This window comes from Henckelia pumila, chromosome 4, assembly GCF_033568475.1.
Source record: "Henckelia pumila isolate YLH828 chromosome 4, ASM3356847v2, whole genome shotgun sequence".
Lineage (NCBI taxonomy): Eukaryota > Viridiplantae > Streptophyta > Magnoliopsida > Lamiales > Gesneriaceae > Henckelia > Henckelia pumila.
In genome coordinates, this window is record NC_133123.1 from 154,941,408 (window position 1) to 154,958,258 (window position 16,851).

Below are 16,851 nucleotides of genomic sequence, written 5' to 3' on the forward strand. Positions count from 1 at the left end.
TTTATGCAGGAACACTTTGAGATGAGCATGATGGGGGAACTTAACTATTTCCTCGGATTGCAAATCAAACAGTGCAAGGATGGGTTCTTTGTGAACCAAAGCAAATACATCAAGGAAATTCTAAAGAAGTTTAGGATGGAAAACACAAAATCATCATCCACACCAATGAGCACAGCAATCAGACTCGACAAGGATGAAAATGGTAAAACTGTAGATCAATCTTCCTTTCGTAGTATGATTGGCTCCTTACTTTATGCTACTGCTAGTAGACCGGACATTATGTTTAGTGTTTGCTTGTGTGCACGATTTCAATCATGTCCAAAGGAATCACATGTGTTCGCCTTAAAACGCATTTTCAAATATCTTTCAAATACTCCAAATCTCGGCTTGTGGTATTCGAAAAATTCTTTCTTTGATTTAAAAGCTTACTGTGATGCAGACTTTGGTGGATATAAGGTGGACCGTAAAAACACTAGTGAAACTTGTTTCTTTTTAGGAAATTGTTTAGTTTTTTGGTTTTCAAAGAAACAAAATTGTGTTGCGTTGTCAACGACCGAAGCCGAATATATGGCTGCCGGTAGTTGTTGTGCGCAAATTCTTTGGATGAAGCATCAATTGCTCGACTATGGTGTATCTTTTTCAAAAATTCCTATTTTCTGTGACAACACAAGCGCCATATGTCTTACAAAGAATCCGATTCAACATTCGCGCACCAAACATATTGACATTCGTCATCATTTTATTCGTGACCACATCGAACGAAATGAAGTTGAACTTCAATATGTTGACACAACTAATCAAATTGCTGATATTTTTACAAAACCACTAGATGAAAATACTTTTATTCGTTTGCGTGGTGAACTTGGCATGATTGAGTTGTAATCGCTTGTAGACATAAGTTTAAATTTAATGTCATACTAAGGGGGAGCTTAATATTAAATTCGAGCAATTTAATGTTGGATAATACAAATTAATTGTATTTATTCAAAGTTATAAAGCTCACATTTTATGTGAAATTTATGTGTTGCTTTTTAGAAATTATATTTCAATTCTCTTGTTTTCCATTTACTTTTCCAGTCTTTTTGATTATCACAAAAAGGGGGAGAATTAGTTTGGTTAAATATTTTAACTAAGGGAGAGAGTTAGTTCGATTAAATGCATGGAGAATAAAATTTGTTATTAGATAAACATTCTCTTCTTAGCTAATTGTTTAATTTAGGGGGATTTTTATTCATGCAATTATATTGTGCAAATTTAAATTGTTTATTTAATATTGTACATTTATTTCTCCTATTTAACCAAGTTTTGTGATCATCAAAAAGGGGAAGATTGTTACGCCTTAAACGCATACAAATCTCGTGTGATGAGATTAATGTTTTTAATGCATTAACAAGTCTCATAATATTATGTTTTGATGATTACAAAACTCGGTTAATTGTTACTAACCATTTAAAGTGAGATTTTGCAGATTAGATTTATTAAAAAATAAATTATTGGAAGTTATTTTGAAGCTATTAATGTATTTATGAAGTCTCAATTTGCTCATATAATGGACACAATGTTATGTGGTTGTTAAGAGATATTTAGAAAAAGACAAGAAGAAGCCAAAGTATGGAGCAGCAACTTCCGAAAATTACTGGAAATTTTTTATGACTCCAAATCGGATCTCCACTGTTCATAATCTAGATAAAAAAGGTTACATGTACTGTCCAAATTTGAGAGCAATCAACGGCTAGAATGAGAGATATGAATTTTTTCATATATGCTGCACAGTACCCACTTCTGCAAGGAACGAAACCATGAAGATTCGACTTCAGAAAATAACTGGGAATGTTTCAGAAATCTAAATCCAATCTTCACCGATCAGATACAATCTTATGATGTTATAAATCTTCTGTCCAAATTTCAGGTCAATCCAACGGATGGATTGGGAGATATGAATTTTTCAAATTTGTTGCACAGAACAAGTTCGAAAACATGATGAAGCAACTTTCGAAAAATATTGGGAATGATTTATTCGTTCAAATTCACCGTTCAGAATGAAGATACAGATGTTTTAAAACTTTGGTTTAAATTTCAGATCAATCCAACGGTTAGATTGTGAGATATGATTTTTCCACAAAATCCGCTCAGTTCTGGGAAAAAGTAGGCAGCGGCGCCGAACACTTTTTGTCACTCCTTGACTTCTCAACACACGCCTCATGCACTCAAATCAGATTCAAATCTTTTCCAACTATAAATAGAGGCCATCCAAGGTCATTTGGAGACATCCCAACTCATCTCTTCTCTCCTTTGCAAGCAATTTCTCACTATCAAAGTGTTTGTGTGATATATTTGAGAGTGTTTGTAAAAATAGTTTGTGATTTAGTTGTGCTATTGTTGTAAATACTTGAGTGTGAAGCCAAGTGTGTTGTTCTATCATTGTAACCACTTGAGTGTGAAGCCAAGTGTTTGTGTTGAGGCTATCCTTGGAGCCCTTAAGGCCAAGAGTATCTAGTTGTATCGGCGCGGTGATCGTGTCAAGGTTTACGGCTATCCTTGGAGCCATCAAGGCCAAGGCATTGAAGTGCTAGTGGATCCTTGGTTAATCGATCTTAACCAAGAAGGGGAGACATAGATAATTTATCGTCGAACTTTCATAAACATATACTATCTCATTTATCGCTTTATTTCTTTTACACATTTATTTACCGCATTTATTTTTGATTGCTTAAGTCTTCCGCTTGCGTATTTGCATAATCGATTTAAATTGCTAAAGTTGCCAATAGAATCTAAATCCCCCCCCCCCCCCCCCCATAAGCAAAAAATCTCAAATATCCTTGATCGTAAGCTATATAATTGTCACTATAAATAAGAACCATAATGCCAACAATAGTGATTAACATTGACATAATAGAAGTAAGTGGATCGATAAAGTATCCAAATTCTAAAAAAAATCATTATCGACGGTCCAAGACCATACATATTGATAGATAGAACTGCTATTTATTAACTCACCCACTTGCAACGCATGCGTACGCCTTCCTAGTTTATAATAAACACCCATCTGTAAAGCAAATAGAAATTAATAATTTAAATGATTTTTATTTTTTGCTTGAGTTTATGCTGAGAAAAGGTCGATTTCATCATCGGTTTCCTCGAAGATTATTCAGACAAGCATCGGGGAACACTTCATTTCATGGGAAACGGAATCAGAAAAGCTGCGCATTGAAGCGCAAGATTTCGTGGATTCGTATCAAGACTTGAACATGCATGGCATCTGAATGCATTAATTTCATACGACACGAGGTGATGATCAAAATCAAGAACAGCAGATCTCCGAACCATCTCTTCTTCGTCTCCGATCGAATAATATTAATCCGTAGTAAAAAGTATATATATATATATATATATATATATATATATATATATATATATACTAGCAAAAGGCACGTGCGTTGCACATGGCAAAAGAATGAAAGTGATTTCATGTTAGTAAATGGATTACACATTAAAGAGAGAGAAAATAAAAGCTTTCAACTCTATGTTGAATGTAGATGAAAAAGACCAGAGTTGAATTTAGGCCAAAAAGATGAGAAATAATTGGAAAAAAATGACACGAGTTTTTATTAAGATATGTGTTAACATTTCCGTTGTGTGATTGTGCGAGTAGCAGTGGGTTTGTTGTTGCATGATGCAGTAATTTTAATTATTTTGTATAGTCTGCAAGAAACTCCTTGTCTTCTATTTCTGTAGATGTGTTACGTGCTTCAGTTCAGGGGCGGCTCCACATAGGGACACTGCCCCCCTTGAATTTTTTTTATAAATTCATTGTTGGCATTGTTTATCCTTTCCTGTGAATAAAGACCCATTTCAATTTTTTGTGTGACCCAAACAATTCTAACTCTCATTTTAGCGATGAAACATAAGGTGGGTTAACAGTCGTACAAAGTAGGATCACCTATAAATATGAGTTTCATTCATCTCAGCCCATTATAATTCCTTTATCAACCACTACAATAAAATATGGATTTAAGTTTCAACCACACTCAAAAGACAACGGTTTTTCGAAAAACAGTTGACTTTTTCCTTTTATCTATGGTTTTAGTGAAAACCGTTGTCTTTTATTGGTCTAAGACAATAATTTTTCAAAACTATTGTCTATGAGCAGGTTTTTAGGACTACTACAACGGTTTTAGTAAACCGTTGTAAATGTGAATTTTTTTTAAGGGTGGAAAGATAAAAATTTTTGTAAAAACCGTCGTCTTTCCAATTTTTTTTTAAAAAAATTAAAATTGATTTGACATGATAATAATTTGGTCTCTTTCCCCATCCTTATTCACGTTACAGAAACCCTGTTCCACCACCAAAAAAAAAAATTGTGTATTAAATTTTCTTTTTTCTGCATTGTCTTTGAGCGAAACTTTTAACAATAGGGTCTTCAACAATTTTTAAACCCCCTATGACAACGGTTAAAAAAACATTGTCTTTAGCCTTTTTTTCTTGTAGTGAACTCATGTTATTCTAAACTCGCCTAAGCTTGCGAAACTTGAAGTTTTTTTGTAATGCTTCGTCATGCTCCACGGTTTTTGAACATTGCTAATAATCCCTTGTAAGTCTTGATTTGTATAGCCCACTGCACCCTATCTCATGCTTTCGTAAAATAAAAAATAAAATCACAAAATTGTCAATGACGTGTGACAACTCGACTGACTAAACTCATTTTGACACCTCTAAGTAGACTGAAGCGCTCAATGCATGAAAAAACTTGAATTTAAGTAAAGCTCGTGCGCATGGTTTTAATTAGTCAAATGTACATATAGGCTTTAAAAGGATATTTAAAAATAGACACATAAAACCACACACAAGTTGATAAACGGTTTTTTTGAAAAATGATATCTTATTATAATAAACTACCAGCATATAAAAGTATTGTCCTGTTGATTTTAAAAAAGTCTTGATTGAATGTTATCATCTAATCGTAATTTAGAATAATATAATTTTGGGCAATAAGTTAATAATATTTCTCTGAATACTCAATACACCTATTTTAATATCTCATATTAGCTCATAAGCATAATTAGAATAAATTAATTAATTAGTACTGTCATATTGGATATCTGTGGATAATAATATTTTATTCCACCTCTTAGAAAGAAAAGAACTTAAATAAAAATACTTAATAGCAGTAGCATGTCGATACATTTGTACAAAACTTCTACTCCGAGCACACGCAATGGAATAGTAGACAATCAAGTGAAATCCAATTCACGAAATAATTTGATCTATGGATATCATCATTGTGGTAAATGTCTTAATGCCAGAGGAATCATTACCGTAAGACATAGAGAGGGAGGTCATAAACGTCTATATCGTAAAATCGATTTTCGACGGAATAAAAAATACATATATGGTAGAACGTAACCACGGAATAAGATCCTAATCAAAATGCATACATTTGTATCATACACTATGAGGATGGTGAGACGAGATATATTTTACATCTCAGAGGGGCTGTAATTGGATATACCATTGTTTCTAGTACATAAGTTTCTATTAAAATGGGAAATGCCCTACCTTGAGTGCGGTAGATCTGACCTATTGATTTACATAATTGAAAATAATCAATTAGATTTACGATGAAACTTAGAAATCGATCACTGATTCAATTTGAGTGCTTCTACAGGATAGATCTCAATAGAAAACTGAAAAGTAACAACAACAAGTAATCAGTTCAGTAGTTCCTCATATCAAATTATTGACTTTAGTGATATAGTAATATGGAGAAAACAAAATTGTTTCAAGCATCGACAGAACCGGAAGCGCCTCTTATTTCAAACAAAGAGACGAGGACGGGTTATTCAAATTTCTTTTGATGGTCATACATTTGATGGTCAGAGGCGAATTGAAAGCAAAACAGAGGACGAGTTGATCACTTATACGAAGTGGGATACTTCTATATATGAATTGTATTTAGCTTAGGCCATTATAATATTTTTATTAACTTATTTTGTCATTTTTTTATTCACTCTATTAATTTTGCAATGGGGCAGTTATCATATGTGGCTATTTAAAATATTAAATTTTGATAATTTTCACCAAATGCGATGAATATATTAAGAAACAAATGTTTTTTGTTCAAAAGAGTACACATTATTATTGTAAAAGAATTTATATAATTAAATAGAAAAAATTTTTAACAAATATTGTTAATTAATTAGGAAATTTTCAATGTATCATGTTAACTGATATCATTTTTTTCCCGCATGAGTTAATGATTGAATCTAGGTGTGGTTCGATACGGTATACCGATTTTTTCAACGAATACCGGCATACCGCATACCGTATCGAAAATTTTGGTACCGAAAAAATCGATACCGATACCGTACCGAAATTTTGGTATGACATAAATCCATACCGTTTGTTGTGTTGTGAAAAACAATCAATCTTGATTTTGATGATAACAAAACTTATTATTGTGTTTCTAACATATTTCATCAAGTGTTGAAATTAGTAGATCAAAGATGAAAGTGTTTGAGCTGGAAATCAAATAAGTCAATCTGGCGCAGTTCAGTAAATCAATCATATCTCACAACTCGGTGATCCAAATGACTTGAGGCCAAAACGGTTAGTAAGCTTACTCAAATATCTACAAGTCATATCTCAGGCCAGATGAGTTAATTCGGACGTTAGCAAGGTGAAAAAGTGGTCGAAACATCGATCTGGATGCGAACCAGATCAAAGTTAAAGCAACCAGATCAAACAGACCAGCTCTGGTATTTTGGCCATAACTTACAACTCGCTTATTCAAATGGGATGATTCAGTATGAGTTACGAAGATAATCTACAAATCATCTTCAAGAAGCTCAATCTGAATCGGAGTGTAAGAAGCAGATAAAGCAGGATGAAGTTTCGAGATCTGCACAGAAATTCTGCAGAACAGAATTTCTGACACAGCTTAGTATTTTGAGTATATCTCTCACATACGAACTCGAAATTAAGCGATTCTTGATTCCGTGGAAATCCAAGAGAAAGGGCTACAACTTTTATGTTTATCACTTTGCCCATAAATCAGTGAATCAAGAGCTAGAAGCAAATTAACAGATCAGCTCGAATCTGGAACAAACCAGATCAATTGGAATGATGCAGATCAACTACGAGATTAGATGAAGCTTGACCAAAACAAGATCAAAGTTCGACCAGATCAAAGTCGGACCAGAACAGATCAAAGCTTGACAAGACCAGATGAGTTTGACCAGATCGAATCGGTCAAACCAGTCCGATGAATAGTAAATTCAGCTCAAGTTGAGAAAAATTCCAGCAACTCAAATATGATCGTTTCAACATTTAGAAAGTGTCCAGAAACTTCCCCAACGGTCATATTATTGAATCTAACGTTTAAATCATTCTTGGAGCTTATAAATACAACACTTTGAAGATCAAACACAAGCTTTTGATGGGGATTAAAAGCATGGGCAGATTATAGAAGAAAAATAAGCTAGAATGAGAGCAAGCCCAAGGTGTGAGGAAGAAGATGAAAAGATGAGCTTTCAACGTTAAATCCTCTACACCAAACCCACTTTATAGAACACTCTTCCATGTTCAATATCTTTGTATATGAGTTGAAAAGAGCTCACTCACACACATACGAGAGGCATGCTTTGAAAGATTAGTTGAGTGAAAGTCTTAGCACAAAGACATTAAACATTGTGTTTGTAGTCTTGGCATAAAGACGTAAAACAATATGCGGATTATGAGGTTGAGACCTACGATCGAGAGTGGCTAGGAGTTCTTGTTTAGGCATTGGATAAGTCCTAAATTGGATTAGGTTTGTACAAATGGGTTTGTATAAATCAAAGTCTTCTAGTGGATCCTTCCGAGGTGGAAGAAGGGGTGACGTAGGAGATTGAGCTCCGAACATCCATAAACAAATTCGTGTCTATTTGTTTATCGCATTTACATTATTATTGCCACTGTTTTAAGATGCATTGTTGAAACATTTTATGTGTTCTTCATACACCAAAATATTGCACACAAAGTGTTTGATAAAATGCTTCAACCAAACTGTTTTTATTATTTCAACTTGCATTCTTTCAAATGATTTATAAAATGTTTATTCGGTTTCTACGAAGGATTATTTCGAGTGTATTTCGCTTGGTTTGAAAACCAAACTCGATATAATTCATCGATGCTCGGTTTATTTTTTTAACATTTCAAGAACGAGCTATTGTAGCTCTAAAATATTTTTTAAGTGTGTATTCACCCCCCCCTCTACACACATATTTCGATCCTAACAATTGGTATCAGAGCGGTTGTTCTTGAAAAAGCATTTGAAACTGATTTTGATCTTCAAAATTTCGTTTTTAAGATTTTCTAACACATATATGCATAGTTGATAATTTTTGACAGCTTGCAGCGACTTTGGGAAAAATGGCATAACTCTTTGCTCGAGTGTCCAAACGACAAACCGCTTTTTGCGTTGCAAACTAGACTCGTAGAGGATCTCAGAGGAGTAAAATTTGCAGCCTGTTCATGTGCCAAAGAATGCAGTTTATTCGTTGAAGACAGATCATGTGCGCTGCGGCAGAAACTTGAAATGGACATAGAGTTGGTGTTTTTGTCAAAAAGCTCAAGGATGTTGCACTCATCAATTAAAGGGACTTATTACCTTGAATCAGAGCTACACATTGTCAAGAAAACTCGGTACACTCGTTTTTATATTAGCTTTTAGAGAGCGTTTGATGTTGATTGCCAATATGTTGTTCTACTTGTGCTAGCATATCTTGAATTAAGAATGTCTAGTCATTTCCCTTACAAATAGGATTGTGCTTAGTGACTAAAGGGACACTTAAATGCTTCATGAATATTTCAGTTGGCATATCAATCTTGATTTTGTGATGCTTGCTAGTTTGAGATAATTTGTTTCAATCTTGATGAAGCTAGCTAATTGTCAACTTGTTTTATTTATGTTGAAAATTTGTGTGCATTGCATATTTTCAAAAAAAAAATGTCGTTTAGTTATCCCTCTACTTTTATCAATTTTAAAGTTTCAAAAATATAGGGGGAGAGCTATTTATAATTTTTAAAGGGGAGAAAATGTTTTTCTTAAAATACACCTATTTGATTCACACAAAAAGGGGGAGAAATATGTTAGATAAAAATAACGTTCATATTTTTATCCAAGTTTTGGGATCATCAAAAAGGGGGAGATTGTTGGGTTGTGAAACACAATCAATCTTGATTTTGATGTAACAAAACTTGTTATTGTGTTTCTAACATATTTCATCAAGTGTTGAAGTTAGTAAATCAAAGATGAAAGTGTTTGAGCTGGAAATCAAATAAGTCAATCTGGCGTAGTTCAGTAAATCAATCATATCTCATAGCTCGGTGATCCAAATGACTTGAGGCCAAAACGGTTGTAAAACTTACTTAAATATCTACAAGTAATATCTCATGCCAGATGAGTTAATTCGGACGTTATCAAGGTGAAAAAGTGGTCGAAACATCGATCTGGATGCGAACCAGATCAAAGTTACAGCAACCAGATCAAACAGACCAGCTCTGGTATTTTGGCCATAACTTACAACTCGCTTATTCAAACGGGATGATTCAGTATGAGTTACGAATATACGACAATGATCTACAAATCATCTTCAAGAAGCTCAATCTGAATCGGAGTGTAAGAAGCAGATAAAGCAGGATGAAGTTTCGAAATCTGCACAAAAATTCTGCAGAACAGAATTTCTCACATAGCTTAGTATTTCGAGTATATCTCTCACATACGAACTCGAAATCAAGCGATTATTGATTCCGTGGAAAGCCAAGAGAAAGGGCTACAACTTTTATGTTTATCACTTTGCCCAGAAATCAGTGAATCAAGAGCTACAAGCAAATGAACAGATCAGCTCGAATCTGGAACAAACCAGATCAATTGGAATGATGCAGATCAACTACGAGATTAGATGAAGCTTGACCAAAACAAGATCAAAGTTCGACCAGATCAAAGTCGGACCAGAACAGATCAAAGCTTGACAAGACCAGATGAGTTTGACCAGATCGAATCGGTCAAACCAATCCGATGAACAATAAATTCAGCTCAAGTTGAGAAAAATTCCAGCAACTCAAATATGATCGTTTCAACATTTAGAAAGTGTCCAGAAACTTCCCCAACGGTCATATTATTGAATCTAACGTTCAAATCATTCTTGGAGCTTATAAATACAACACTTTGAAGATCAAACACAAGCTTTTGATGGGGATTAAAAGCATAGGCAGATTATAGAAGAAAAATAAGCTAGAATGAGAGCAAGCCCAAGGTGTGAGGAAGAAGATGAAAAGATGAGCTTTCAACGTTAAATCCTCTACACCAAACCCACTTTATAGAACACTCTTCCATGTTCAATATCTTTGTATATGAGTTGAAGAGAGCTCACTCACACACATACGAGAGGCATGCTTTGAAAGATTAGTTGAGTGAAAGTCTTAGCACAAAGACATTAAACATTGTGTTTGTAGTCTTGGCATAAAGACGTAAAACAATATGCGGATTGTGAGGTTGAGGCCTACGATCGAGAGTGGCTAGGAGTTCTTGTTTAGGCATTGGATAAGTCCTAAATTGGATTAGGTTTGTACAAATGGGTTTGTATAAATCAAAGTCTTCTAGTGGATCCTTCCGAGGTGGAAGAAGGGGTGACGTAGGAGATTGAGCTCCGAACATCCATAAACAAATTCGTGTCTATTTGTTTATCGCATTTACATTATTATTGCCACTGTTTTAAGATGCATTGTTGAAACATTTTATGTGTTCTTCATACACCAAAATATTGCACACAAAGTATTTGATAAAATGCTTCAACCAAACTGTTTTTATTATTTCAACTTGCATTCTTTCAAATGATTTATAAAATGTTTATTCGGTTTCTACGAAGGATTATTTCGAGTGTATTTCGCTTGGTTTGAAAACCAAACTCGATATAATTCATCGATGCTCGGTTTATTTTTTTAACATTTCAAGAACGAGCTATTGTAGCTCTAAAATATTTTTTAAGTGTGTATTCACCCCCCCCCCCCTCTACACACATATTTCGATCCTAACACCGTTCTTACCGAAAAATTTCGGTATACCAAAATTCGTTACGATGTCGGTATGATACCGTCTATACCGACAATTTTTTAAAAAAATCTATAATTAAAATATATTTTATTATAAATTTTTCTTATATATAATTAAAATATATTTTATTATAATTATTTTTCGGTATTTTGATATATACTAAAATACCAAAATTTTGTAAATCGTATGCCAAGATCGATACCGAGAATGATACCGTACAGGTATTTTTCGCCACCCCATTTGAATCCTCATGCGATATTTGTTGGAAATTTTATATGTTTTTAGTTCCAATAACAGTATTCAATTAATATTTAAAATATCAAACAAAACAAATTATAAAAACAAAAACCACTCTAGAAATTTTAAAATATGTGGTAACTGATTTTTTGACCGAGATGTCATTTAGCTTACTGATTTAGTAGATGATGGATTCATAATCGTTGAGTTTGACAAGAATTTATATAGAATATTAAAAATAATTTTAAATAAAATTACTCTGTTGTATTTGTGCTTAAATTTTGTGTATTTTATATATGTATGAAATATTTCACTTATAAGGTCGAATTGTATATGAGGTGTGTAAATTTTTGGAGAAATTTCATATATATCACTCTTATGAAATATCGGGTTTACTGATAACTCTTTGTGAAAGTTTGAATAGTCAATTAAAAGTGTTGTCCATTTGCATTTTCTATAAACGTTCGACAGGGCATCCTAGCTAGCACCAATGCAAATATTTCGGTAATCGAATAATAATTTAATTAAAAACGATCACTTTTCATTTTGTGTGTGACCTAAGATAGTACGAGCATTCATTTTATGCAACGATAAAACATAAGACGTGTTCACAACTTATGCGAAGCGAGATACTCATATTTATGAGTTCCATTCAACTCAGCTCATTATAATATTTTTAATAACTCATGTTGTTTTAAAGTTGCCTAAGTTTGTGAAGATCCACGGTTTTTTGTGATGCTTCGTCCCGCTTTGCCTTTTTTAGAACATTCCTAAAAACCCTCCATGTTTCTAAATTTGTATAGCAGTCAAATAAAAATAAAATCACGAAATTGTCCCTAGTTAAATAAATAATTAAATTAATTTTATTTTATAATTATATATTAATTTTTTTAAAAATATATAATATATTGTTAATTAAATACATATGAAAATTATATATGACTATTTTATTTTGATATTAGTCATTATATGTGAAATATAATTTAAAAGCAAATTATATTATTAAAGTCAGTAATAAGTTTAATAATTTATTTTTAAAAATAATATCAAAATTAATTAAAGCAATTATTGTATAAATAGACTTAATTGTAAATATTAGTTAATGCACTGATGTTTAATAAAAAAATGTTAAATATTAGAAAAGGTGATAGAAGAGTTCATAGTAGTATTTGAGGTAGTTTAGACAATTTGTATCCAATATCCTGGATATCGATAAGTTAGAGTGCATGCAGAAAAGATCACAATCGAAAGGTTACGTTGTATCGCCCGGCCGCATCGTCTTGGACGTCTCGCACCTAACTGTGTGAGTTTGTTTGCTCTCTCCTTTTGCCATAACTCATAACATCAAACATGAAAGTGAATATTAATTCAAAGAGATGATAATTCTTTTACGTTGTAACAAACATTTGAATTCTCACATCATTAATAAAGAAGTACTTAAATATAATATCGTGACGACAATATTTTTTTGGAAGGCAAAAACACAATTCAAATTTCAACTTTTTAGGACAATCCGTCTTAAAAATAGTTAGATGTTACATCTCATAAAAAATGTATATATTTTGAAAAAATAATATATCGTGAAGTTTATTTAAGAAATTTAGCAACACAACTTATGTGTTAATTATATATATAAAGATATATTTAAAATATTAACTCAAGTAAATTAATAATCTTGACTCTGCTATTTGCGAATAGCAAATCTCAATATATTATTTTTATATTTTTACGATACGATGTATAAACATTATTTGTCTTGTTAATTGTATTTGCATGTGTTTTATAACCACAAGGCAGAATTAAAAATGAAAAAGTAAAACAAAACTTGTCAACTATATAACTAAAGTGACATGCTCACCATTCAAACAGTCTCCAAAAAATGGATATCATCAATTGAATCCACTTAGATATCCCACTATCCCAGAAATCAATCTGCATTCAGGCACCGAAAAGATGCATGTTCTTGGATTTGGAAAAACCTCTGATCCTCCCGTGGATTCGGAAACCACGAAGAGAGTTGTTTTAGAAACCATCCAACTTAGTTATAGGCATTTTTCCACTGCTTCACGTATAATTCAGAGAAACCAGTAGGAGAAGCTGTAGTTGAAATCGTGAACAGCGGTCTGATCAGGCGCGGGAAGAGTTATTCATCACTTCGAAGGCATCCAACTTGGTGTAGTGAAATTTGTAGAAATTTCGACACGGGTTACGTTGATTTATATCTGATACATTGGATTTTGCCACAGTTTGGGCAGCCATGAAAAGTGCTGAGCCTAGAAAAGTTCGGTATCCCATTAAATAAGATGACTTCTAATTATTGGTATACGTGTAAGTTTCCAACAATATAGGAATATAGATGGAGGCTTAAATGACATAACAACTTGACCCAATAAAAACCAAAAAATAAGATACAGAAAGACAAAAAAAGTATGATAAAATATAAGCCAAATTCAACAATGAGTAAAAACAGTATATGACAACTGTGGCTAGATTAGAACAGTATCAAACAGATATTTGTAAACAACGTTTTTCGTTCGGGCCACCATTGGAAAGATCTGGTTTGATCAGCACTCGAGTATTCTTCATTGAGATCCTCTGGAAAGAGCAACATATATATAGTTGGTCATATGAGAAAACAGGTTTTGGCAAGTAAATCCCAACTACTGGAATCGTCTGACCTTGAGATTTAAAATTTTTGATTCCGTTTGAATTGGAATGGGTACCCTTCGTTTTCAGCCGGAGAAAGAGCTAGATACATAGATGGATGCACAAAAAAACCGGCATGACAACACACAGTAGCCATGCCCAAGCCCATTGGTCGTGGGACGAATAGAAGTTCGAATCAAACCGTTGAAGGGGAATTGCTGCAGAAAATAGCACAAACGATAGGCATCCTTAAATATGCAAACGATGAAGATGCGCATGTAACAAATCGGGGAGCAGGAACAATTGTGATGGAAGGAAAAACAATTCATGATGATGATTAGTGACAACGAGAGATAAATGGAGAAAGTTATATAGAGGAGCATAGAAGTAGCATTCAAAACACTTCATTAAAACAGACATGTAGAAAGTCAAGAGACTAACACATGTTATAAGACAAACAGACGGTTAAGGGCAAGCAAGATACAAAACAATCAAGAAGAATGCAAATAGTGATGACACATCAATAAATTTAATAGGAACAAATAAGACTTTTCACAAATCAAAGCTGCATATTTATATATAAGATATAAGATAGATAGATATATATATATATATATGCTGCCAAAAAACATGGTTGTGGGAGTATCAAAGGACTGAAGGAGGCAGATTCTATCTGAGCAATGAAGAGAAGAGATCAGCAAAGCTCAATTGGCGACACTAGTGTACCGAAATCTCATCGGTAGTCGATATCTCATTGTGATCGATGAGATATCGACTGTCGGATGTCGCGGTTCATGCCGACTCTTCTAGTGCTTCCCTTCATCAAATGAAGTTATTGGAGGAAGATCGAAGATGGAAACTGCTTCAAGAAAGGATTTTTGGACAAGAATCTTGCCCTCCGGCACCTCTTGGAAATTGGGAAGAAAGATCGCGAGAAATTGCCTTGCAATGTTCAAAGGTACTAATCCTTTCTTTGGACAATGTGGTGAAAGAAGAGCTGTGGGAAAGTATTTCAGAAAAAGATAAACTCAACGGAACCCACAATAGCCTTGCAATGTTCAAAGATACTACATTTGAGTTATCCTTGGTTGCCTCTTCGACTAAAGCCGTGTTACCTCTACATCGCGGCGTTTCCAGAGGATTCTGTGATCCATGTTTCTGAGCTAATCAAATTGTGGATTGCAGAGGGATTTATCAAACCGAATGATCGGTCTATGTGCTTGGAAGACGTGGGAGAAAAGGTACTTGGAGGATCTTGCGAATCGAAGTTTGATCATAGTGAGCCAAAGGGGAATAAGATCAAACTCAAAAGTGTTGGAATCCATGATCTGTTGAGGGATGTTTGTGTAAAAAAAGCTGGGGAAAAGGGATTTCTTCATAACATCAAAAGCAATGTCTCGAAAGCGGCCGCGAAGGACCAAAGTCGCCGCATCTCTATTCATTGCACCAAGAACTTTGAGGGTTGGGAAATACAAGATTCAGAAGTACGTCCTGTTCTGTTCTGTTTCTCTCAGAATGTTAATTGGGATCAATGTTATCTTTGAACTTTAGGCGCCTTAGTATCTTGGGGGCGCCGCATGCGACTTGACCGAATTTCCCAGATGTAATCTCAAAGTGGGTCGATTTAAAGTACATTGCTTTTGGCCTAGATATTACATGTTGCCACCATGGATTCCCTGTCTCGGTATTTAAACTACCCAATCTCAAGACTATAATGGCTCAAGTGCAAACCCCTGGACTGGACCTTCCATTGCGAGTACCCGACAAAATCTGGGAGATGCCTAAGTTAATGCATTTCAGCATGAACATCCCTTTCGTTATGTCCAGTCCCTCCAACATAGGATCAATCATTCAAGAAAGTGATATACAAACTCTCAAGACGGTTATCGACTTCAGATTCACCGGAGAGGTGGTTAAAACTTAAAATACTCGTGAACCTAAGGAAACTGGAAGCGTATTTCGCTACACTGGTTGATGATGGGGATGATTTTGATATTGAGAATCTTTTCCATCTACAAAACCTTGAAGAACTACAAGTCTATGCGCACGTTGTGCGCGATCCGCAGATGATATGGAACTGTGCTTTCCCAATCAGTCTTAAGAATTAAGTTGAGGCTAAAAGGAGTGCCTTTGCCTTGGGAAAACATGACTGTAATTGGCTCACTCCCAAATCTTCAAGTGCTCCACATGAGGGATCTTGATATCCTCTAATTGATTGTGATGAATGATTTTTTTTGTTCTGGACAATATTTATGGCAGCATTTCAAAGGGACAATATGTATGGTTATGATTATGTTTTGTATAAATAAATTGCTGTAAAAAAATGGAGTATCAAATCGATAAACGCAAAATAGAATACTAATATGTAACATGCATGGATGGAAAAATGCTTATATATCTAGGCTATTATAGTTGGTGTCAGAGTCGATCTCTCCCGATCCGATGTCAGTGAGGACGTAAGCACGCTAACAAAAAAACATGTTTTAATACATTAAGAACAATCGTTGAATCTGAGGCTTACAATATAAATATGTAGATATATAGCCTGATCCATTTGACTCCAAACTTATACAATGGAATAAATTAAATTTGTTACTCCATATATATATATTTATATAGCCAGAGATCATGGGGGAAAATTGTTGTGATCTCACTCATTAATAATCAACATATATATTATACATGTGGAATATTTCTTCAGTTATGAACGGGTGGATGTGCCCTTGGAGGAGTATAATCTACAGCAAAAACCACTGAAACTTCTTTCCATTGCTCTTCTTTTTCTTCCCCAGCAGACAAAGAAGCTTCGTCGGTGTTTCGCACTTTGTGATCAGCACTACTATTGTCACTCATTGATCTTCTTCCTACCATTTTAT